At 34.2% G+C, this 25,068-nt stretch overlaps 1 protein-coding gene across 32 annotated transcripts in view; it reads right to left on the bottom strand.

The window, feature by feature from the left end:
- PTPRD (protein tyrosine phosphatase receptor type D) overlaps nt 1–25,068 on the bottom strand; it is a 2,053,994-nt gene that overhangs the window by 592,425 nt on the left and 1,436,501 nt on the right. For all 32 annotated transcript variants that reach the window (XM_081066962.1, XM_081066971.1, XM_081066973.1 and 29 more), the window contains one exon: nt 22,131–22,169. The gene's annotated coding sequence lies outside the window, so the exon portion shown is untranslated. The remainder of the gene's footprint in view (nt 1–22,130; nt 22,170–25,068) is intronic.

The following is a 25,068-nucleotide window of genomic DNA, read 5'->3' as shown; positions in this document are numbered from 1 at the left end:
CTAACTACCAGATAGAGGAGACATGGGGGTAGAGAAACATGTTCAATGAAACCACAAGGATCTAACGAGAGAAATTCCATCTGAAGGTGTACAATATACTTTAACAAATATGTGGAAAAAAAAAAAAAAGAGGAGGGGAAACTTAAACAACTCAACAACATAATAGCCAACTCCATTGTTTTAGATAGGGAAACTTGAACTTGGGCTGGGCATTAAGTAATGTCAAATAATTATGCTCTTTTATTAGGTGTGATAGTAGCATTAAGTTATGTTTAAAAAGTCATTATCTGTTAGAGATACACAAAGATATATTTATAAGTGACATGTTATCATGTCTAGAATATGTTGTAAAGGGATAAAACTTTCCCCACCCTCATATTAGGTATAAGAAAAGAAGATTGGCAACGTACCGATAATATTGAAACTTCCTACTGGGATGATGATTTTCTTTATTCTCTCTTATTATGAGGATATTTGAAAACTTCCACATTGGGTCAAGCTATTCTTCAACTCAACACATGAAGATGTATGAGGCTTTTATAGATCCTTAGTGATTTGATACTTCTGCTAAGCTTTTTAGGATGAGCATTATTCAAAAATATGTTTCCATATAATCTAATACCCTGAATATTCACACAGAAAGTTGAAATCTGAATCCTCTACCACAGGTCACTGACTTCTGTTTTCTTACCAAAGAATCAAAGCAGAGCTAATGTACAGAATTTTCGGGCTTTATAGTGATATATACTGGTGTCCAATAATTTACTTTAGGATGCGTTATACTAGTTTGTGTTGTACAATGCTGTGACGTATAAGAAGCAATTCTCATGATTGGAGTGAGCAAACTGACACAATGTGACATTATAGAGAGGTTCCCAAAAAAGAACAATCTCTTTTTTTATTAAGTGTACATTTCCAGACAAGGATTTAATATAGTTGTCCTGGTTAATAAATGATCACAATGAGATACCACTACATACCTATTAAACTGGCTAAAATTAAAAAAAAGAAAACCAACAAACAATACAAACTGCTGGTGAAGATGTGAAAAAACTGGAACCATCAAGTATGGCTGATGAATTTCAGGAATGCAGCCACTTTGGGAAACAGGTGGCAACTTCTCATAAAGTTAAACACGTACCTAACATACAGATCAACAATTCCACTCCTACAATTCTGAGTGTTTTTACCCATGAACAAAGAAAATATATTCTCATAAAAATTATATTTAAATATTACAGCAGTTTTAATTCATAATCACTCCAAATTCAGAAAAATCCCCAAAAACTTTCAACTAGTGAATGGATAAATGGATAAATGTGATATATGCATGCATGCAATACTAGTAAGTTAAAAAGCAAACAAACAAAAAACCTATTGATACACCCAACAATATTGTGAGATCTCAAATGCATTACGCTAAGTGAAAGAAGCTAGACACAAAATCTACATATTATATGACTGCATTTATATAATTTTCTGACAAAGGGAAAGAAAAAACAACACTGCAGAAACCAAGCAGTTGTTGATAGAGGATAGAGGTGAACAGAGAAAGTAACTAAAAAAAGGCACAAGGTAATTGCTGGGAGTGATGGAATTGTTTTATATCTTGGTAAATGTAGTGGTTCCATGACTATACATGTTTGTCAATATTCAGAATGTACGCTAAGAAAGGGTGAATTTCATGTATGTAACTTATACCTCTATAAATCTCATTAGAAAGAGATATCAAAATAAAAATTTAGAGAGTCATTTCCTAGTTTCTGCATCAGATTCTTGTTTGTTTTTTTTCTGTTTTTTTATTTTCTATTTTCTATTTGTTAAAAAAGGCTTAAGAGTTGCACAGTATCATCATTTTGATGAACTGTCACTGGCATAACAATTCTTCTATATGAGGATTTAAGCTATCTTTCCCCATTTCACTATTGTAAATAAAAGTTAAACATAAAAATAAATGATCTACAGTATTATTTCCTCTACAGATGTGTTAACATGGTTGGGAGTATTTTGACAGTCTTATGTAATTGATATTCCTACACTGCTTATGAACCAGGACTTGTAGATTCTACAGAAACAAGAAAAATATGCCCAAAATAATCCTGTTAATTTTGAGAAATATTGTAGATTCCTATTTTGATGACCAAAGTTTATAGATCAAGCCATGTGGAGGGAAACAAGCGGGTGGAATAGTTAAAAAAAAAAACAATCCTTCCAACGGTATTCAAAAAGCCTGCCTACACTAGGATTGAAGAATCTGAGAAGCAGAGTGACTATTTCACTGGGTTTCATTTTCCTGATAAAAAATATTAGTTCCCATATATCAGAGTGCTGGTGACTAATTTGTATTCTGGCCAAATGCCACTTTTATGGATAACTGGGGGCTTTGGGTGGAACTTCAAGCTGCACTAATGGCTGGGTTTAGTAAGAGATGTGTCAGGCAAAGTCTAAAGTGTAGATGTCTTCATTGATTATTTGAAATTCCACCACTGGCTCTGAATGTGGAGCTATGCCCTGAATAAGTCCAGATGCACACCCTTTCAGAACAGCAGTCCTATTATCCTCCAATCTCCCTGAAGGTCTTTAACTAGGTAAACCTCAGGTAACAACAGTACCATTGTTTAAGTTCTTCATTAATATAAATAATTCTCCCTTTTGCAAAGCCATTTTAATATATGGGGGTGGGAAGGGTGTAGTCCTAGGTGAAGAAGGGCAGGTCGGAAAGGAGAGAGCAGACATAGAAGTGGAGAAAAATAAATACATAAAAGTAAAGTCATATTGTGGTTCATCTCAAGATGCTCGTTTCAACTTAACTTTATGAAGCTTCAACCTACTAACCTCTTTTCTTTTTAAATCTGCCTTCACTGTGGACATGCACAATACAGAAGAACATTTCTTTATTAAGACTCTCTGTGTGGCTAAGCATTTTTAATGACCCCCATTGACATTTTGCCATCTGGACACCTGACATTTTAAAAACAAACATTTCAGCATAATTGATAAATTCTACAGTAGATGGCTATTATGTGGGTCTGACTGCTAAACATACAGGAAGCCCTCATTCAATCAAATTAAACCCTGCTAAGCAGAAATATCACGTTGAGCATATCAGCATGAGTGTATTATAAAGACCCTCTATAACAATAAGAGTGATGGTCTCACAAAAAACTAGACCAGGAGAAATAACCTGGTAGACTCTGGCCAGAAGCATATTCACAGTGGAGAGGCCACAGGGAGATGTCAGCGTTGTAGGTGAGCCATAACTTGCCGTGCAAATAGCTCCAGCAAAGAATGCTAACAAATGACCCATCCAATGAACAGCCATGGTTATCCTGCCTTTTTAGTACCTTTGCCAGTAGCACCTTAAAATGCCATAGGTTGTGAAAAAAGGTGAAAGAATTACTATTCAAGGACATGTTATTTATGAAGCATTTTTGGTTCATGCATCCATCCATTCAATGTAATCAACAGAAATGTGTCACACACAACAATGAGCTAAGTACTGTTCTACGTAGGTCCTGTGGACACAGCAATAAGCGAGGCAGACAATGTCCCTACATCTTTGGAACTTACGTTCCATTTGGGGACTGGAGAGAGGAAGTGGCAGAAGGTTGGAGCCTTTATACTGTCTGTGAATTTGTGAGTTATGTATTGTTTACCCTCTTTTTCATATCAGGAAACCGAAACTCAGAAAGACTGAGTGGCTTTTACAAGGTTACACAACTAGTAGTAGGTCACAGATCTAGGACTCGAACTTAACACTTTTGTTGCAACGTCAGGAGGTTTGCTTCAGACAACAACCTCCTGCCTTGTTTACTCCAGGCACCTTGAGATAAATGGATTGCAAGTCCTCTTCAGACTCAATACTAAAAGCTCTGGATCAGGGTTCAAACATTAGAGATTTAGGAGAAGTTAGGAGTACCCAGGGCTCAGAGCTTCCATAATTTTAATTCAAGCTATTTTAGGACTTTGATAAGACTTTTGGACTACCATTTTGAATGTCATTGCTATTGGGGGAAAAACACATTCAGAGCTCTAAATGAATGATTCATAAATCAACTTCTGGAGTTTATTAATCGGCTACCTCTGATTTCTAACCCTCTGTTTTCTAAAATCCACTTTTCCATGCTAATTTTGATCTCATGTCATCCTGACAAAAAATGTTAACTTTTTTCTTCTTTTATTCTTTATATTCCTTTCAGAATCATTTTTCTCCAATGAGTACGTGTCTAGTTTCTGCCCAGTTTACTTCTGGCATGCAGCAAATGATTTCTATCACTAGTATTCTGGGTGTATGTTTGGGAGCTTGGTTCAAGCCCCTATAACACAACATTCTAGAACTCTATTCAAATTAATTATCAAAACTAAAGTTTTTTTCTTGCTTTACAAAGATTATTAACAAATCTTGATCCATAAATATCTCATACTACATGTTGTATAGAACGTAGGATATAAATCCCCTCCAACTGGACAGGAAAATAGTAAGGTAAAGGGAGAAACAAAATGTTTAATATAAAGAAGTATTTACCACAAGATTTTCAGAAAAAAATATTTTTTGCAGATTTTAATATCAATGAGGAACTATGGTACATTAAAAAATTGCTATGTACAAATTAACATGTTGGAAATAATTAAATGAAAGCCAAGTAATGATCAAGTCATTAATTAGCTCATAATAAAGACTGATTTGCAGAAGCAAAATTCAAAGGGTGACTACATCAATAACAGTGAAAAATAAAATCAGTTATTCTATTATATAAATTTATTTTTGTCATCTTTGGAAGTTATGTCTGGCCCCTTTATAATTAATTATATATGCCTATAGAAGTTGAGAATTTATAGTATAGAGTTATACCTTTACAAATAGAATTTTCCACACCAACAATATCCTTAGTGATGTCTAATTTGTATTACTTGGTATTTTATATATAATGAGTCTTCTTTTTTCTAATCTTAACAATTTACTTTTTGGCTTTAATTTGGTTACTGGGCTTCTGGTTACTTCTTTGTGCCCAGATCCATGTCTTGGTAATCTGCTTCATGTCCTCCTTCCTCTAGGACTTAAGGAAGATGCTCTTGCTTAACAGGCTCTTTCCAAGACATGGAAGTTTGTGCCTGCATCATCAAAGAAGAGGCACCAAAATGCACTACGTTCACAGAAGCTTCCTTGTGCTGTGTGATTCCTTAGATTTACAATGTTACTTCAGTGATATGTTGGACCCAACTCTTACTGGCTTGTAAAAAGCCTGTTGTTAAATATTCAGTAATTTTGTGAGTGGGGATGTAGCTGGAAATCAGCCACAGTAAAAGTATTCAAACCAAATAAATGATCTTTTTTTTTTCTTTTTCTTTCTTTTTTAACCCTTGGAGAGCTGGTTCATCAACACACCACTGGATCATTGTGCTTTTCAGAATACTTTAGATGACTATGTTTGGATCTCTCAACCATGACTTATTATTGAAATATTTACTTTATATCACATCGTCCCACTTCTTTGAACCATTGCTACCTTTAAATGACTACCTCACCTCGGTAAGCCAGTATGGTTATAGATTGTAGCTCCTGCAGTGTAACCGCTAGTTTTCTATGAGCAACTGAGATATGAACAGCTGAATCACGACCCTCTAAACACTCTGGGCAGTCTGTCTCTGCTACTTAGTCTATAACCCAAAGCCTCCTTCTACTGGCCCCACCTATTAAAATATACCTATTTCTATTTTAGCCTCTAAAACACCAAGATGTGGTAAAAGACTAACAATATATACTGCCTTTAATATAAATACATTTTGACTATGGTTTTGGGAATTACACCCTTCAAGGGAGGTTAGCTAAGCTGTGACTGTCAGTGGTGGTGACTGTCAATCGGTTCCAAGTGTTCATTTTGAAAGTTGTTGTTGGATGCCAACTAAAGAGTCATCTACTCGACTCTAGTGTGGGGTATTTTTAGTGATGGATAGTGAAATGTGGATGACAGGTTGAGCTGGGCTTTGATATCACCATTAGCAAGAAAGCTGGTTGACTATTTGGTCGTTCAAAATGAATCTCCTTCACTAGGTCTTAACTACCTTGTTTCCCCCAAAATAAGACCTAGCCAGACCATCAGCTCTAATGTATCTTTTTGAGCAAAAATTAATATAAGACCTGGTATTTTATTATATTATATTATATTAATTATAAAGTTATGCTCCAAAAGATACATCAGAGCTGATGGTCTGGCTAGGTCTTATTTTCAGGGAAACACGTAGCATGTGTTTTTCAATGGGCCTTGTGATAGCTGGTAAAATGCTCATCTCCTCTTACCATGATTATTAACGATTTAGCTCCATAAATAAAATCAGAAAAATCACAATCTCTGAATGCCTAGTCACATTATAACATGTAGGGACAAGACAATAAGTCCATAAACGCCTTCAGGCGATTTTGTTGCCTTTCAAACAATCCATCTACTTCTTGGCCTTATGGATACAGTATGCTGAAACAGACCCAACCTCGGGAATAGTGCCATTGAGCCATCAAGTGTTTTGCTGCATTGCAAAGACCAATACTGAAGATAAATACACTTTACATTTCTCCTTTAGAGAAATCTCCATGTGTTCTAATAGACTCTGACACTTTGCACAGCATAGTTTTATTTTTTCAGAGAATTTAAGGTAAAATGACACTGTCAACCAAAACTCTCCAAAATATTTTATGTTTTGACATTTGATATTATTCTTATCTGTGTATTCTGTAATACAGAAAGCATCCAAATTATTTTATTCCACTTAAAAATTTAAGAGTATGCCACAAAAACTTTGTAATATCTCCAGGCTATACATGAAATATTATAAACAAATTAGTATGTAAAATAAAAACCTTATAACCTCATTTTCCTCCTACATTCCAGGATCCCAATATGAGTCTTGTTGGGGCTATATAACCATGACAATTTTAAATCACCTTTCTGTTCTAAACACTCTGGAATTCTAAATTTTTGGCACATAACCCTCTGTGGCTATTCTCTTACTTGGCTCTTGTTGGATAAGATGATCAAAATCCGGAATGACTGCATCCCATTTAATTCTTCCCAAATGTTTCCTTTCCTGACATTCTTTAGTCATATGGACCATTCCCATTTATTTTTCAAAAGTGGAAAAGTGCTAGGGAGAAAATGAATTTATGTTTGGATGATATAACCACACTGCAAATTAGGAAACAGAAGGCAAAACTGCTTGTGTACAGAGGTAGGATTGAAAATCAAACCTCCCCTGGAACCCATAAAACTCATCTCTTGGTGGAGTAAGAAGAGAAGAACAAGTTAATGCAATTACTCTTCTTGTGTAAGGGCACTGAATTGAGCCATAGCTCAGATTCAAAACACGTGTGCACACAAGACAAAAAACGTTGGACTTATTTTTAATGCATATTTTGTTCAATTGAACAAGGCAAGGGGAAGCCAAAAATGATCTCATTTCCAGTGCCATTTTCATTATCTGCCAGGTGTTAAACTCATTACAGACCATAGCATCATTTGCTGGAATCACCCATTCCTTCATTAGACACACTCTCTATGTCCTCCATTGCATATATTTTGAGTGGACCTTCAGGAGAAAAGATCCAAATAGTTTTGTTACGGTTACAGTCTGTTTCCACATGTTGAAATGGAAGCAAGTTCTACTAGCTAGGGATCTTTAATAATAAGACAGGTAACAATATGCATTGATCACATTCTATCTTCTCAGTTCATTATTAGGTATTTTAAACAATATGGAAAAAATGGAAAACTTGGTGTGAGTTCCAATTTCCTCTTCTATAAAGGTAAAATGGCAACAACAAAATGGCTGTTGTGAGAACAAGAAATAGTATGTGTAAATAAAAGTAGCATGGTGAATGGCACATAGTAGGTGCTTAATGAATAACATTTATTATTATTAAAATTATAGGGAGATTATGCCTGAAATAATTGATGAACAAAACAAGAAGGTATCAAATTAATTTGTATCCTGAGTGAGCCACCCAACATTAACAGATCATTTAAAAAGGTGGCTGCAATTACACTTCCCCAGTTTTTTTGGTAAAAAGTCATTCTGTAAAGATCTAAGTATAAGAAGGGCCAGTAGATAATTTCTACTGTTCTCAGCTATAGAGGATGATGGGATTGCTCCCAAGGGTACCTTTTTATAAAGTTCACTTTATTATTCTCTAATACATTTTAGCAAGCTTCACTGGCTATAACCATGACTTTCTTAAATGAGAGATATCTTTCTTCTTAGAGGAACAAATCAAGATTTCTTATCATAATTGGGTATGTCTGGAAGACAAATTCTTACTTCTTACTGTTTAGTGGCTTGGCTACTATTCTAGACCAGTTAACTAGTGTCATTAAACTGTAGTTTTTACTGTAGAAAAATAAAGGTGTGCATTCAATGATTATCTGGGAAATATAGAGCTCTGAAATCTCCTTTACCAGATATCTTTTTGGGGCTTCTATCTGAATATTCTAGAGTTTTTATCCTGCTCATAAATTAAATAACTTTTAATCTCCATAGAGCGAAATGCATCAATGATCATAAGATGGTTTCTGTCTGGTTTAGAATGAAGCATAGTCTCACTGATTCAATGAAAATTTCTTTCATTTTCATACCTGAAGCACATGAATTTAGCTGTCAAAAGAAAGATTGGAGGGCTAACCGACTGACATCGTAATATGATTTTCGACATTAAAGTCTGAATCTATCACTCTAGGTCATCCTACAATAAAAGGCTATGAGAGCAAATATAATGATACACAATTTATAAATTTGGATTCTCTTCCTCCTCCTCTCTTCATCTTGTTCTTATACTTCTTGTTCTTCTGAAGAATGATCAAAACATAATTTTTGAAAGGAACTCTATGTTGGGAAGAGATGAAACAAGAGTCATCCATTCCCTTGGTATTTATGAATTAAATTGTAAAGGCTAACACTATTCTGAAATCACTGATCCTGAGGGTTCTATCTCTATAAATGGCTTCTTATTAAAATGGAGATTGAACTTTAAATTTGCAATTCTCATTTAGCTTCAATTACCATATTTATTCACATAATCTACCTTTTATTTTTGCTCTGAACTTGGGAAAGCTATTGTGTAAGCATCTGCTTAGTAGTTTAATCATTAATTTTAGGGAGCATTGCTGATATTTTAAATCAATTTCCCTTCTATTTAAAGAGAAATGTTTTACTTTTTATCATAGTAAGAAATCAGTGGTACAATTAATGGGGGTTTAAATAATCCTATTGACTTTTTTTCAATATGTCTTTTCTGTTTTATAGCAAAACAAAACAAAACAGAACAAAAATAAAAACCAAAAAAAGCACAACTTTTTAATGAGGCAGTATTTGTATATAGAAAAGAAAGAGAAATTATAGTTTAAATATTGGTGGATAACATTTACATTTATTACAGCAAGGTAAAAGTAGACAAGTAAACCTGATGTGCTTCTCTTCCTCTACCCTGGCCTATAGCAAGCTGAGTTAGAGGAAGATGACTGACTACTTATAAAATGTAATGATTCATCTATTCATAGCAAGAAAATAGTAAGTTCATCTAATAGTAACCTCTTCTGACTCCATGGATGTTTTAAAGCATAAGATTAAGAGAGTGTGTGTTCCTATACACATGCATTAAGATAAAATATGGAAAGATAAATTAATTTGGGAGTAGAGATATACATAGAAAGAAATGGTAATGTGTTTTAGGAAAATATAAACTTTAATTCCAGTACACCTTTTCAGCTCTACCCTTCCACAATCAACCACTTGATGTTGACTTCCCATACCAAGTTATTTTGTTTAAATGGCAGATCCTAAAATAGCTCTGGGTGGAGGAGAAACAGGCAGCGTATAATCTCCATCAGAATCCAAAACCTCTCAGATAATAAAATCTAAGGGAGAAAAATGTATGTGTTATACAAATGTATCTTCCCTTGAACAAGTTCCTGACTAATTTAAAATTTTTACTTAGCTTTTTTTTATGTGGTTGGCCTTATTTTATTTCTTAAAAGGTGCAGTAGAAATAACAATATTTCTTTCTAAACATTCAGAAATGACTACAAACTTTCCATCAAGTTCCTTTCCTTCCCAGTGACATTCATGCCTTTACCCTCCTATTCTAATCTGGACGTGTTGCTTTAGATGTCAACGTATAGCTATTTTCTTGGGACTTCCTTTCATCTCTTTCCTGTGTTTGGTCTCTTGTTTCTTTGATCATTGTTTTGTTTCATGTGGTTTACTCCTAAGAGTTTCAGCATAACCTCCAGTATTTTCTTATGAAAAAGTAGATAGGAGGTAATTCTTAACATATTTTGCCTGTCTGAAATTGCCTTTATTACAGCTTCACATTTTATGGACAGTTTGGATGGATACAGAATTCTAAGTTGGAAATCCTTTTCTCTCTAGAAATTTGAAAGCTTCTAAGTATTCAATGTTGTTTTGGGAACTACGATGCCATCTGTATCTCCACTCCTCAGTATGTGACTTGTGATCACAACTGCCCTCTCTGCTGCATATACTCCTTGGGTTTAGAATCTTTAATTTGGGTATTGTGTAATTTCCCCATGATGTACCCCATTGTAGGTCTTTTTAAAAATTCATATATTGTACATTCCTTGGATCCTTTCAATCTGGAGAATCATGTCCTTCAGTTCTAATGAAAATTTATTTTGTTATATCTTTGCTATTTTCATTCTTTAGATTTTACATGGTAGCCTTTTTGGAAGTCATTTAATCAGATATTGGATATCTTGGATTAATTCCCTCATTAAAAATATTATTTTCTTACCAAGCATCACTTTTTTCTTTTTGATAATTTTTCAAGATTTTCTCTATTTTATCTTTCATCTCTGTGTTTGTATTTTTGTCTATGTACTATAATATTATTAATATCATTTAGAAGCAGAAAACAACAAACATAAACTTGTAGGGATGCATATGGACCCTTATGGATTCCTCTTACTGACTCTGCCTAAAATAGTGACATTAAATCAATACATTATTTATTTATTTATTTTAAATTGGGGAATATTGGGAAACAGTGTGTTTCTCCTCAGTATATTATTTTTTTATTAATTGAAAGTTAGAGATAAGACCAGACAGTGATATAACCTCTCTTATTTCAAACTGGAAACAAAACAAAAAATACAAGTCCTATCATTGACTCAAATGGTCACCCACTTTCTTACCTAGATCATTGTGACTATGATAACAATTATGTTGACTCGTTGTGCTTGGTAAAGTATCAATAAATTCTTGCAGCTGCACTGGGAAATATTCTAAACCTCTCAAGTTTTGTCTGTGGTACAATTGACTTATTCATAAACATTTATTTGAACCCTATTATCTACTTGATATTCTACTGGCAATACAAAAAAATAAAAATAAAAAAAATGATGAGATCCCTACTTTCAAACGTGTCTATCATTTGGAAATTACAGCCATATAAACACATTATTATAATAGAGTATGAGAAGGGCTAATAGAAGTTATTTAGAGTACCATGGGATTAACTAAAGGAAATACATATACAAGGCATGGTAACATAAGAGAAGCCAGCCTTTGGGGATGCACTATGATCAATTTAGTGGTGGTAAAATACAGAATGCATAAATATGGGAGTAGGATATAGAGATAAGGCTAGATCTCGTAGAAGGATTCCGTTCATGAAAAGTATTAAATTCTTTGTGAAAAGCTTGTGCCCAAGCAGAAATGAGACACACAAAAATCTGTACTTTAGAATCATCTTTCTGGCAGTATAAATATTATACATTATATACATGTATATATTATATACATATATATATGTGTGTGTGTATATATATATATATATATATATATATATGATTCAAGTTTTTGCTCCATAGAAACATATCTGCCCATTCAAACAAAGGGACCTAGTAATACAAACATACATAATCTTTCTTATAGAAGAGCAAAAGAAGCTGTCTTTCCTGGGTAAGCCATTGTACTCTTATTGACCTCTGGCTAAAATTTCTTATCCAAAGCCACTGAAGTGAAGGCTAATTAAAATCACTTAAAAATGGAAAATAAGCATCATTTAATAATAAACAATTTTTTAAAAAATCTGCTTGAAGAAAACATATGAAAAATTAATAAATAAAAAGGCAGGGTTAAAAGATGGTATCTTTTAACATTTTTAACTGTTTTGGATGCCTACTTTTCCTGTGTTTTAGCTAAGAAAGCTACAGTCCATGATGGTCTTTAAGTAACCCATGCCTTTTCCATCCCAGTAGTCAGTAAGACTGCATTCTGGAATCTCCAATCTGGTAATTCTGTGGAGAAAGGAGGGGTACAAACCTGTGACATCATTGGCCTCTGGTTTTGATGAGGGTGAAAGCATAAAGAAATCAAGTGGTAAAATTCTGAGTTAAAATAGTCCACACACTAACATGATTTTTGGAATCTTGCAAAGATTATTAACTAACCTCATTAACAAAATACTGGGAATTGTTGATTATATAATTAAAAAAAAACACACTATATTACCCTAACATTTTTAACTATATAAAATATTATTTTCTCTCTTTTACCATAATACAAATGCAGTAAATATCATGTCAGGTAAAATATATATTTAAAAAAAATTGCTTAAGATAAATTTTATGACATTGTGCTTAAAGGGAAAAAAACCCTTAAATTATACAATTGTAATTAAAGTGGGACCAAAGTAATCCTTGACATGCTGCTTTAAGAAAATGTTCCTATGTTTTAAAGATAAAACACTAAAAAACAAAAACCCATGAAATCAAGATATTATATATAAATATAGTAGATCTCTCTATAAAACTACAAATAATTTTCTCATTCACCTAATAGCTGTTTTGGAATAATTTTCTATTATACTCAATATTTTGTTTAGCATGCACAAAAGGCTATTTATATGTACCATATCAAAGCTACAACAAAAGATTATCAGGAATATCATCTGCTTAAAAAATGAGAAAATTGAGAAATAATGAAAACTGACTTCTCCTAAGCCATACAAAAGCTGCATTTAAACCCAAGTACATTGAAATATTGGGTTACATAATTTTTTACAGTCCTAACATTGATGTCTAAATGATCCACAAAATTCAGGGGTAACTTCTAATTAATAACAGGAATGGATAAATAATTTATGAAGATAAGTCAGTTGGCATGGAGAAAAAAATGAGAATGATCTGTGAAAGTTTGCATGAGTGCTTAGAAATAAAAACAAGTTGAATTATGACCTGGATTAGAGATAATATAATTTTGACATAGTAGATATTAATCTCTCCATTGATAAAACTGGAGGATTTCATTCTCTAATGTATGTGCCAATTTCAAAATATTTTATCTCAAATCTAGCATAAAGCTTTATTTTTTTCCTTGCATAAAAAGTGCAAGGGCAGATTGCAAAATACTAGCTAATAAGCTGTAATTTATGGCAATTTCCAGAAATCTCTCTAGATTTTGACTAGCCTTCCTTCAAGGAGTTGTGAAAATTTTATGTTGACTTGGATCCTGTGTGGAGGGCTCTTGGGTAATTTTCTTGCTCCTTATATTCCTGGGGACTTACTTTAAAGAAGTTTAGGAGTTACAGATGTGTCCTAAAATTGGCCAGCCTATAGGAAGATGGAAATTGTTAGGAACTGCCTTGGGGGAAACCAGTTATCAATGATTAGAACATTTAAGATTTCCACAATCCCTTGTAAAAGTGCCATGATTTCTGAAAAGAGGTCAGAATATTAATAAATGAATTACACAATTGATGTAGGTCCTAAGGCAATGTTAGAGAGTAACAGATTCAATATATCTTTGACCAATATTCTCCAGGCATACAAGGAAGAAACTGATAGAAATCAGATTATGGAGAAAGATAGAATTTTAATAAAAATGGGACAACACTAGCCACAACTATCTCTGAGATCCGATGCACCCTGACGCATTATAGGATAATCCTTGCTTATACCTCCTGATTTGTTCTTCAGCCTTTTCCTCCTTTCTGTGCCTCTAGAGCTCAACACTTATGGACAGCATCAACCATGTTCTCTTGCCTTATAGTTAGTTTGTAGTTGGTTCAGGCAATGTGAAGCACCAGCAGAATATTAGAAGGTAAAAGAAAAGAGGAGTTATGATATTTATTTTCCTCCTTCTTTATCTGCTAGGGCTCATGTTATCATACGAGGACAACCGCTTTTCTTTACTTTGGATCAGGTTCTTGTTGGGTGGCCCTCTTAAACAGCGCAGATCTTTCTGGGTTCTGAAAACCCTAGGCTCCCTGAAGCCTAGGCATGAAGGTAGCTTCCAGTTTGAGTAAGCCTAGGATGCTTCACTCCTTTAACCCTGTCTATCCCTCTGTAAGTAGTCAGTTTATTAAAGTTTCTTCAACCCTTTTTATGTATGCCAGCAGTGTTCTGACAGATTCCTGACCGATAGACACACATTGGATTGTCACATGATCATTGTTATATGTGAGAAGAATTACTGGTGGGCTGAAAATGCCACGTGTTTATGATACAGACAAAAGAGGATGTCCCCAACAAGACTTAATATGGGTAAAACAATTATTTTTAAATTTCAGTGTTTTTTGTTGATTATTTTGGTATGGGAAAAATCTCTCTTGAATTAGGGCTCTTATGGAATATGCTCATAATTTTGATTGCCCTATTTACAAATTAGTATGGAGTGTGTATCCTGGTTACCTTAGAAATTACTTTTCTCATTGCTTTTTGGCCTTTTGGCTAAGATCAAGTGTAGAAATTACTTCTCTTAAGTAGAAAGCGACAATTACTATTTGCAGGGGCACTCAGAAATAGTATCTGTTTTTCAACTCTAGGAAGATATAAAGGTGGAGAGTTTTTCAGGGATCACCAAATGTGGCTGTTCCAATATTACATGGTCTCACATGTCCCAATACACTGTTCCATGTGGAATAGCTTATAATTCATCTATTATTCTCACATCCTGGAAGACGAGTAAGCCTGGAGCTTTTGATTTAAATATTATAGAATTAAGTGCTTATGTAAGAAAACAGACCTATGGATAAATAGATGGTGAAATAGTATTAACTGCAGTACATAATTACATGGTATATAATCACCTCAGTGGTTGTTACAGGCCTAACAATAGTAGGCAAATTAGATATGCGTTAAGAACAAACTGTGTTATTCAAAGTCCTGAAACTCAAATGTACTCAGCAAGGAAAAAGGTTTACATGCTATTCATTATTGGGTAGCTAAGAATATATTCCTATGCTCTGAATGTATTCAGAGCCTCTTAGCCTTTTATATTGGGAAATGTTGTGGGTATGGTGCTTTCATAAATCTAATGTAGTGACCACTCTACAACTATTTTACATTTTCTTTAGTAAGACCAAACTAGCATTTTTTTTTAATTTATTTATTTTTTAGTGTGATTTTAAATTGTGGTTCAAAGTTGGGATTTCTTGACTGCCCCTGAAATGGGTTTTTATAATGATACCTGCTGGGCAGATAGACTTTGAGGTGGTCTCCAGGGTCCCTATCTCCTGGTGTCCATATGCCTGTATAATTCTGTCCCCTTGAGTTTGGACAGGACCTGTGGTATGCTTCTAACCAATAGAATTTGGCAAAGGTGATAGAATTTCATTCCCCTTTTCATGCTGTATTATATAAAACTCCATCTTGCTATCAAACTGGTGTTAAAAGTTCTATTTCTGACTTGCTGGTATTAAAAAAGTAAGGTGCCGTGTTGTGAGCAGGCTTATGGAGGGGGCCTTGAGGCAATGCACTTCAGGAAGCTTAGCTTCAGAGAAAGCCTCCAGCCACCAAGCAACAGAAGCTGGAGCCCTGGCTCTTAACAGCCAGAAGGAAATGAATTCTGCCAACAACCTGAGTGAACTTGGAAATGTATCCATTTCCAGTTGAGCTTCCAAATGAGAACTAAACCCTTGCTGACAAACTGATTACATCGTTGCAGAAGACCCAGTTAAGCCTTGCCTATACCTACCCATAGAGACTGTGAGATAATAAATATGTGTTGTTTTTAGCCACTGAGTTTGTGGTAATTTGTTACACAGCACAGAAAGCTGATAGACTCGCCCAATACATACTGAGTAAGTACCATGAGCCAAGCATAAGTCACAGTATTTGAGACCACTATAAAAGAGAGAAATCCATGCACTCGAGGAAGTTATGGTAGATGGTTTCTAATATGTCTGGCTAAAATCATCCAACAGGTAAGATACTTTCCTTTCACGTACAGATATGGGTAAACTATTTACAATGTCAAATGACTGTTCTACTAAGCAGATATTAGAACAAAGCAGATTTACATCATAATATTAAAACTTTTATCAAGCTCCATCAATTAAAGTTCTATGCCCTATGTACATATTTTTGTCATTCTGCCACCCAGGATAAGGAATCTCCATTATGTACTACATGAGGGTATATATCTTTGCCATTAAATACTGTAACGTCAGGTACAAAAGTAAAACATGACAAAATTTTACAAAGCTCAGCATGCTAAATGAAAATCTGTGACGTGTTTTTGCCATGCTCACTTTCTCTGTGCGGTTCCAGTTTCAGTTTGCGTGCTGTTGAAGTGAGAACTGTGACTTGTCTTTGTATTCACTGCCCACCCACTAGCCTACAATGCCAAACATCTACTATACCAAATCTATATTAGACAGTTGGTCACTGTCTTAAATGAAGTTTTCTGCAAAGCGTTTTGAGTGTCTGAGTTTCTTGAATGACACAAATAAACACAACAAATCACATTAACAGGGTCAGGAAGAAAGGGAGTTAAAGAGAGGAATGCAGATAGTACAAATAATAATGAAAATAAAGCTTAATTGCAACTATATTTGAAAACTCTTGCCAGTTCTTATGTTAGTTTGTTTTTCCATTTCTGAGGCTTTAGAGACTTCATATCAAAGTAACAAAAGAGTGGCTAAATTCTGATGTATTTTAAAGAGCTTCTGCAGCAGCAATTAATATGTGGGGCCTGACACTTGAACTCATCTTGGAAACCACTCTGGAGGTGCTGAGAACAATAAATGCGCCATGGGAGCACCATCCAGGCTGCGCCATCATTGTTGTGTTCTGTCATCGATCATTGAGGATAGCAGAGAAGTGATCACTCAAGATAGAACTAATAAAAGTCTTCAAACATGGAAGGATCCTTACTTTTACATTCGGTAACAGTTCATGTTTAATGAATTATGGTTTGTTTTGTGTTTTCTCTGCCCTAAAGAGCACAGGCTCAAGCCTTCTCTTCCTTCCCTGCTGCATCACAGGCAGCGTTGGAGTCAGTTAATTCACTATCCTGAAATAGCCCTTTTGGATACTATTTTTTTTCCAGACGTCAACATAAGAGAGTATACAAAAATCCAAGTACAATACAACTCCACGGTTAGAAATATATGGACACTGCAGGCAGGACCAACTCTGGCTTGAGCCAGATACCCAACCTGACATCCAAATTCAGGGAATAGCTGAGTGTAACACGACCTGAGAGCTGAGCACTGGTTTTTCTCATTGTGCTGGTCAAGTTTCCTTTGCTAGCCTTAGTTCCTTTACTGGGGTCCAGCTAATTCAATTCTTCCTTTCCTTCACAAAAAGGCACTCTACTGGTCTGACAGTGTCAGTGTACAAGTGAGGGTTTCTAGGTAACATGAATTCTTGTTAGATGCATCTCGTAGTTTTACCAGCCTCACTGTGAGATTGCACTCTGAGTGCCCTCTCACCCTTGAACTCTTCTTGGCTTCTGCAATTTTACCCTCTTGATGCCTTCTGATCCTCATAATCTGTAGTTGTTCCAGATAATGAACATTTTTCTATAGCAAGTAAACTGTAAACTCTAAGTAAGACTCACAGGGGAACAATAACTCTCTTAGGAAATAAAGAGGTAGCCATGCAAAATAAACAACTGTTTGGTCCATTGCTATTACCTCATTTCTTTCTGGAAGCATTTATTTGAGTTTCATGAACGAAGTTGATACTGTAAATAACACCCCCCCCCCCCATGATCCCAAGATAACACTTAGCTCTCACAATCTAGATGGAAATGCGCTTATGTTGCACAATTTAGATTCTTTCTCTTGTACAAGACTCCAACAGTTTTTCTCAATAACAACATCCCTGTTTCTAATCATGCCCTGAAAAATGCCATCCAGTAGCTCATCTTTTCCCTCTCAACTTTCTTATACATTAAATCTAGTCTTACAAAAGTATAAAAAATACCTATGCAATTACTTAGGATGAATAAAATCCTAATCAACTCAAAAGAAAACAGTATACTCATCCAGAGAAGCCTTGCCAGGAATACTCCAAAGAGGAAATAAGTGTGTTTATCTATGGTGATAACAATACAGCTGCCTAGCAATCAAGTTAACTTTACTATCATCTTTATCAAGCAGTATGTTTACAGTGGAGACAATCCAAGGAAAGAGAAATCTGTATCTCAGTATCAGCACAATTAAAGCGTATTTCTAAACACAGTCAGCCTCTTGTTTATGAAACAAGATGCTGACTACCAAAGACACAGTGTTTACATAGGCGTAGATTATTTAAGATTTAGAAATGTCCTAACACATTTAAGGCTTAGTCATTTCAACTTTTCTCCAAAATTACTTCTTCCACATCACTTATTCTAAATATATATATATATATATATATATATATATATATATATATATATATATAATAAAATATTCTATGGAAAAAGATCTTGTTGTAATGTGTGTGTACATGTGTGTGTAAGACACAAACCATTCTGAGAATTGTTGATTTTATTCAATAGTCTAGGAAAAATTGTCTAAAAAATAAAATGGGTTTATTTTAATGAAGTTAATTATTTTTTTAATTAAACAATTAACCAATCATTCTGGAGCCTCATTTTTACTTTTTCCAACAGATTTTTTGTTTTTCTTATAGAAGTTAAACGGCCTGGTGTCTTAAAGGGAGTGTCCAATGTGCATTTGGATATGATAATTATCCTCCTTCTTGATTTCAGCAAGTATCCTTAGACCAACTCAGATGAACCACCGATTTCATACCAACAGCAGAAAAAAGGGAACATTCAGAAAACAGGATCTTTCGGATTTTGTTAAGAAGAGGGATGCGAAATAGGTAGAAAGAAATATAGGACCTGGGACTTCTGTCTGCAAAACTATCATAGAAATGTAGATGAACTGGATCTTAAAGGCACATGCAAGAGGATTTGAGGTTGATTCTGTTGTCAACAGGCCACATAGGAAAGATTTGTAGATTTTTTATTTTGTAAAACTTACTAACGCCTTCCAATGGAGCTTGTCCAAGGCACGATGCCAAGTTAGAGAGACAGTCTTACTACTTACCCTTTCAGTAGTCCTCACCCTCCTTGGGAACTAGCAATCACTTTTCTTTTTCCTTAATTTAATTTAATTTTACTATTAGTTTCAGGTGTACAAAACAACACAATGTAGATGCGAAAAAATTTTAACAGCATTTTAGCAAGTTGGATCCTATGATATATAAAAAGGATAATGCATCATGACCCAATGGGATTCATCCCAGGAACTCATTACATATGATATTTGAATATCAATCAGTGTAATTCGCCATACCAGCCACTGTAATAAGAAAACAAATATGACCTCAATAGACTAGCAATCACTTTTGCTCTCTGTCTTCTTTTCCATTAAAGATTCGTCTACACCAATGTGGATAAAATCTCTGTGATAATACTTGTATTAAAAATATTACATTTCACTTAGAAAGGTAGCAGAGCATTTTGTAACACATATGAGCTGTGGAAAGAGTTCTGACTCCCAATTCCACCTCCTTTTTTTTTTCCCCTTGCTAGGTGATGCCAGTTATGTTACTCAGCTTTTCTGAGAATCATTTGGAAATGGGAACAATCAGATATTCTTTACGTGATTGATTTGAGGATTATATGAGGAAATGTACATAAAACCACCTAACCTAGAGCTACTACAATAGATGAGAGGGCCCTCGCTTTATTCCATTAAGAGAATATACAGGACCAGACAGCAGGGAGATTTTTATGAGGCTGAAGTACTTCTGCACTCCAAATATAGAATCATGAAGATGATGACTAAAGCTTCTTAAATGACAGATTGATTCACTCCCAATATAACTATTTTAAATGATAAAGTTGAATTACAAGAACAAACACCTGCAACAATTCTTGCAAAGCCATTTGTGCCACTCACGGGATTTCAGATGGAGACTTCTAGGTAACTAGAACCGAAGTCTCACCAGCTACATCAGCCGCTCATGTTAACCAAGTTACAAATACTTCCAGACTTACAACTTGTTACATGCTATAGCAATCTTGTGAGTAGGTAATATTATCTTTTACTTTTCTTTCTTTCTTTCTTCTCTCTTTTTTTTTTTTTTTTTTGAAAATGAAACCATTGAGGTCCAGGCTGATTAAGTGATCTTGATGGTGATGCTGGTATTTTACCAAGTACTTTAGAGTCAATGGCCACTCTCTGTCACCAATAAACTCTACTGCATATTCATGAAACATAATGGATGGTTGGCTATTAGTGACAGTTTTATACATGATGGACAGTAAACTACCAAAGTCTTTTTCTTAAGATATATCAACTGTTAGGAAGAAACAGACCTTTTATTGTGATGATAAATGATTAACACGTAACAGCCACCAGAGAACAATGAACAAACAGCAACAACCATAAACTTAAAACTCACTTCCTAAGTTCTGCTAAAAATGAATTTTTACTTATTTAATTCTTTATGCCAATAAAAGGAAAGATATCTTGTGGAATTTCTATCCTTTATGCTTTGAGATAGAAAACTGTCAATTCTACAAGGTTCCTTGGTAAATCTGTATATTACATTGAGATTAGCACCATTGTTACCCTTTCCTTTGCCTGCAAATAGCAATTACAGAATAACTACAGGGTAAATCTAGGCCTTTGTGTCTCTGAATGCAGGAGTGATTTGAACTGTTCTGACTGTAAATTTGAATTGTTTAACATATGCTTTCTGTAGATTAGAAATGCATTTTAATGATTTATTTCACCTCTCTAAGTGCATTTTCCCTTTTTTAGAAGTCAAGCGATTTCAAGAGTAGAGCAGGTTTAGAACACTTGTAAGAAAACTTGAAACAAATTAAGAAACATTTTCTTCATTGACGCAAGGCTTAAACTGAGCATAAAGCAAGATTCTCAGAAACATCAAATAATTATACAATGACAGATATTTTCCTTCTTCAATGAAACAGATAGAAATATTCATTGTTTCTATGTTTTAAACCATTCAAGTTTTAGTTTCAATTAACTAAATTGTCAAATAAGTAGTAAACATTTTAAATGGCACCCTCTCCCTCTGTCTTTTACCACTTATTCTTGTCTTTCTCCCATTCTCTCAGTGCAACCTATTACATATGTTGTCTCTGCTTCCCTTTACTTTCCAATCTCTACTCTTTATTCTTAATTTGTTGTATCTCTATTTTTTTCTCCCAAATGTTGACAATGAAGCAAATGTAATATATTCATTTGCTCTCTTTATTTTTATGGTATTCTATCTTCCTTCTTGTTGTTTTCAATTCTACCTTTACTTATTTGTTTTCCTTTTGACTCTTTTTCTACCTGTTCTTTTTCCTACTCCATTAGCTGAAGGGTCTCCCCTCATCATTCCAACAAATCTCACTCCAGTGTTGGGAGTAGGCCCAAACTCTTTGGTGCTGAGTCATCATTCTGCAAGAGGTCGGTTTGAGGAATCAAATCAACCACTCACTTGGCTCTTCTCCTGAGGTAAGAACAAGGCAACTATAGCAATATATATTTTATAAAAACATTACCTTGTAAAAATTCGCTCTGTAGATTCACAGTCATTCTTGACCATAAAACTTGCCCATTACTTTGAACTTAAAATTTTACTCCATCTGTAATGACTTTATGTCTGCCTACCACACACAGAAAATTCATGTAGGTTTTTAAAGCCTCCAAATAATCTGAAAGTGTTAAAAGTTTACTTGCAGTCCTCATGCTCCATAATACAATTAACGTGTTTCTCAGAAGCTAAAACCTATAGTAGTAAAGAAATACTATTAAGTAATAAAACAAAGTAAAATTGAAAGACTGATAACAACAAAAAACCCAAGCATGCTTTAAATCTTACCTGTTCTTTAAATCCCACAGTTGTTCACCATGTGTCTCACTATACAAAGAAGAAATGTGACACAATTAAAATGTGAAAATGATGCTATTAAAACACTACTCAGTTAGGTGATGCATGTTTATATTACTTAGCTAGTGGAAAATGTCAAATTCTAAAAAAGTAGTGAAATTAATTGTATTTTGAAATTTCCCTTCATAATCATTGTTGTAAAAGGCAATGTAAAATGTTCCTTTTAAAGCAACAAGAAGCAAAACATGCTATGATTACTCTGGGAAGAGAAATGACAGTTTAGAATATTAATTCAGTATACTTCATAATCAAAATTGTATGCAATCTGAAATACATAACATAAAAACATCAAATATTAAATTATAAACTTCTTTTGGAAAAGCCTTTGAACAATTCTTATAGTATGATATATTCCTTACATTGTAAATAACTCCTTGCATTGTTAAGATTTCATTCTGTGGTAAATACACACAAAGCCACCTCAGTGATGCATTAACTAGCATCACTGTCATTTCTAGGAAGACACAATCTCCCAAACTGTGATGATAATGTTAAAAAAAAACAAATCTAGAGACAAATCTAGATTTCAAAATTGGGTGGAGGAAAAGTATTACTAAAATTTTAATTAAAAATTGAAATTTGTTATTAATATATTTTGATTAGAATTTCAAAAGATTCAAGTCCATGAAAGTATTGTAGTGTTTCAGAAATCTCATAAGCCAGTCTAAAAACCAGACAACCATGCTTGCACTTTCCCAATGATTTGCATTAAACTAGTTCACCCTGTTGTTGTTGTTTTCTTTTTATAAGAGTAGAACTGAAAAAAAAAATCAAGTTGGACTCTGTGAGGAGTTTAGGAAGGGAAGTATTAATCCATTTCTTCAAATTTCTAGAAAATGCCAAATGATTTTGAGTGACATAAAGCAGATCTGTGGTTATCTATCGACATGGGTGATGAAGGGAGGAGGGGAGTATTAAAAATTCCATAAATAAATTCTTGGAGTTGATGGAAACGTTTGTTACCTTAATTGTGGTAATAGCTTTACAAGTATATATATGCATGGCAAAACGCATCAAATTGTATGCTTTAACATGCATGATACATGCCAACAATACTTTTAAAAATCTCTAAAAGAAGAAGTAGAACCTTGTGAAATATATATTTAATGTAGGGCATAAAATGCATGGCTAACCCATTAGAAAATTAATGGAGGTTGTTATTGTTGCAATTTTTGTTTTAAAATATTATCTGGCTGCTGTGTGATAACCAGGTTGGGGACAGGGTGGATGGAAGTGGAGATGGAATTCTGTAAGGAGGCATGGACTACCATATTGTGAGTGGAGGTACAGGATGTTGGGTTGATTCACGACAGAGGTAGTAGGTACAAAGAAAAGTCTTGCTGTGGCACAGGATGTAAAGGTCAGACAGAGTAAGGAACCAAGGATGATGGCCAGCTTTTTGGCTTGAGCAACTGGATGAATTGTACTGTCATTTCCTGAGATAAAGAAGAATGGAAACCATTAAAATTTGAGGGAAATAAGAAGAGTTCTATTTTGGACATATTATTTGTGAAATGCCTGTGAGACAGCCAAAAAAAAATTAATGAAAATGTGAAGTTGAGTAAGGGTTTCTAGAACTAATAGGAAAAGTTAGTTACAAAAATACCTTTGAATATTGCCAGCATATAGATGAGAGTGGGTGGCTTTCATGGAATGGACACAAACATCACTGAAGGGGAATGAAGACACAAAATCTAGCAAGGTAACATAACTCCCCAACATCCCAACTATACTCAAAGCAAATGGAAGCTAACCCAGAGAAAGGAACCCTGAGTCAGGATGTTAGATGACTTATCTACTTGGATGTTTACAGCCTTCCTCCCACCCCCAAATAATCAGAAATGAGGGTGAAAAGAAGTTCCGTGTGCAAGAAGCTCATTTTAATTATTTCTTATGTTCCTTAGAGGCTACTTTCTAAATTTTATGTTTTAGTATTTTAGTAAATTAACCTAATGTGACTCTTGTTGAATCTTGAAATTATCCTCAAAGGCTCTTGGATGTCTAAATATTTACTTAATAGGTGTTTACAATCACCTCACCTAAAGTATATCTCTTAACTAATCTTGATGTATCTTTTCTTACATACATACTTTTTAAATCAAATTAAAAATGAAGAATAGATTTCTGCTAAAATTCTCAAAAATAAGTCAAAATAATTTGCAGAACTTGAACATTCTTTCTTTGCAACATGTGCACGAGATGTGGAAAAAACTATTCTATGATTTGCTGAAGGTAGCTGGACATTCTGTACTATGATGCTTTATAATCAGCAGCTCTTACATACAGAGATCCATCATAAAAACAGAGCAAAAAACTTTAAAATTATAATTATTATAGAGGGAAAATAAAACAGAAATTTTATGGCTGGTATGAATGGTCTTCTTTAGAGTAACACATAGTTTGAGAATAATCCACAGTAGATTTAGTTTTGTTAGTTTCCATTTGATTTAAGCATAGCTGGGGTATTGGGGAGTTATATAACCTTGCTAGATTGTTGGTTTTTTTTCATCTATAAAATGGAAATGGTACAAACAACTTCTAAGGATCTTGATGAGAATAACTGGGATAAAATGCCTTACATAGTGCAAAGTACTATAGACTGCACTGCAAAAAAAAATAATGAGACATCATAGCTAACAGTGGCATCTAATATTCAGTGATTTTAATGTGTATACTGCATTTAATTTCGTTTAGAATTTTCCAAGTCATTGATAAGGCCTAGAAAGAAATGACGTCAACTCTTCAGATATTGATGAAACAAAATAAATGAAAGACTACAGTTTTTTTTTAACTTTTATAGTTTGCGGACTGTGAATTTTAGGGATACACAATAAAAATGAAAGGTCTTGTGAGCTGAGTCATGTGTCAG

The sequence above is a fragment of the Rhinolophus hipposideros genome (genome assembly GCF_964194185.1).
Source record: "Rhinolophus hipposideros genome assembly, chromosome: 11".
Classification (NCBI taxonomy): domain Eukaryota; kingdom Metazoa; phylum Chordata; class Mammalia; order Chiroptera; family Rhinolophidae; genus Rhinolophus; species Rhinolophus hipposideros.
The sequence above is the reverse complement of the archived record's forward strand: the minus strand, read 5'-3'. Positions and strand labels throughout refer to the sequence as shown.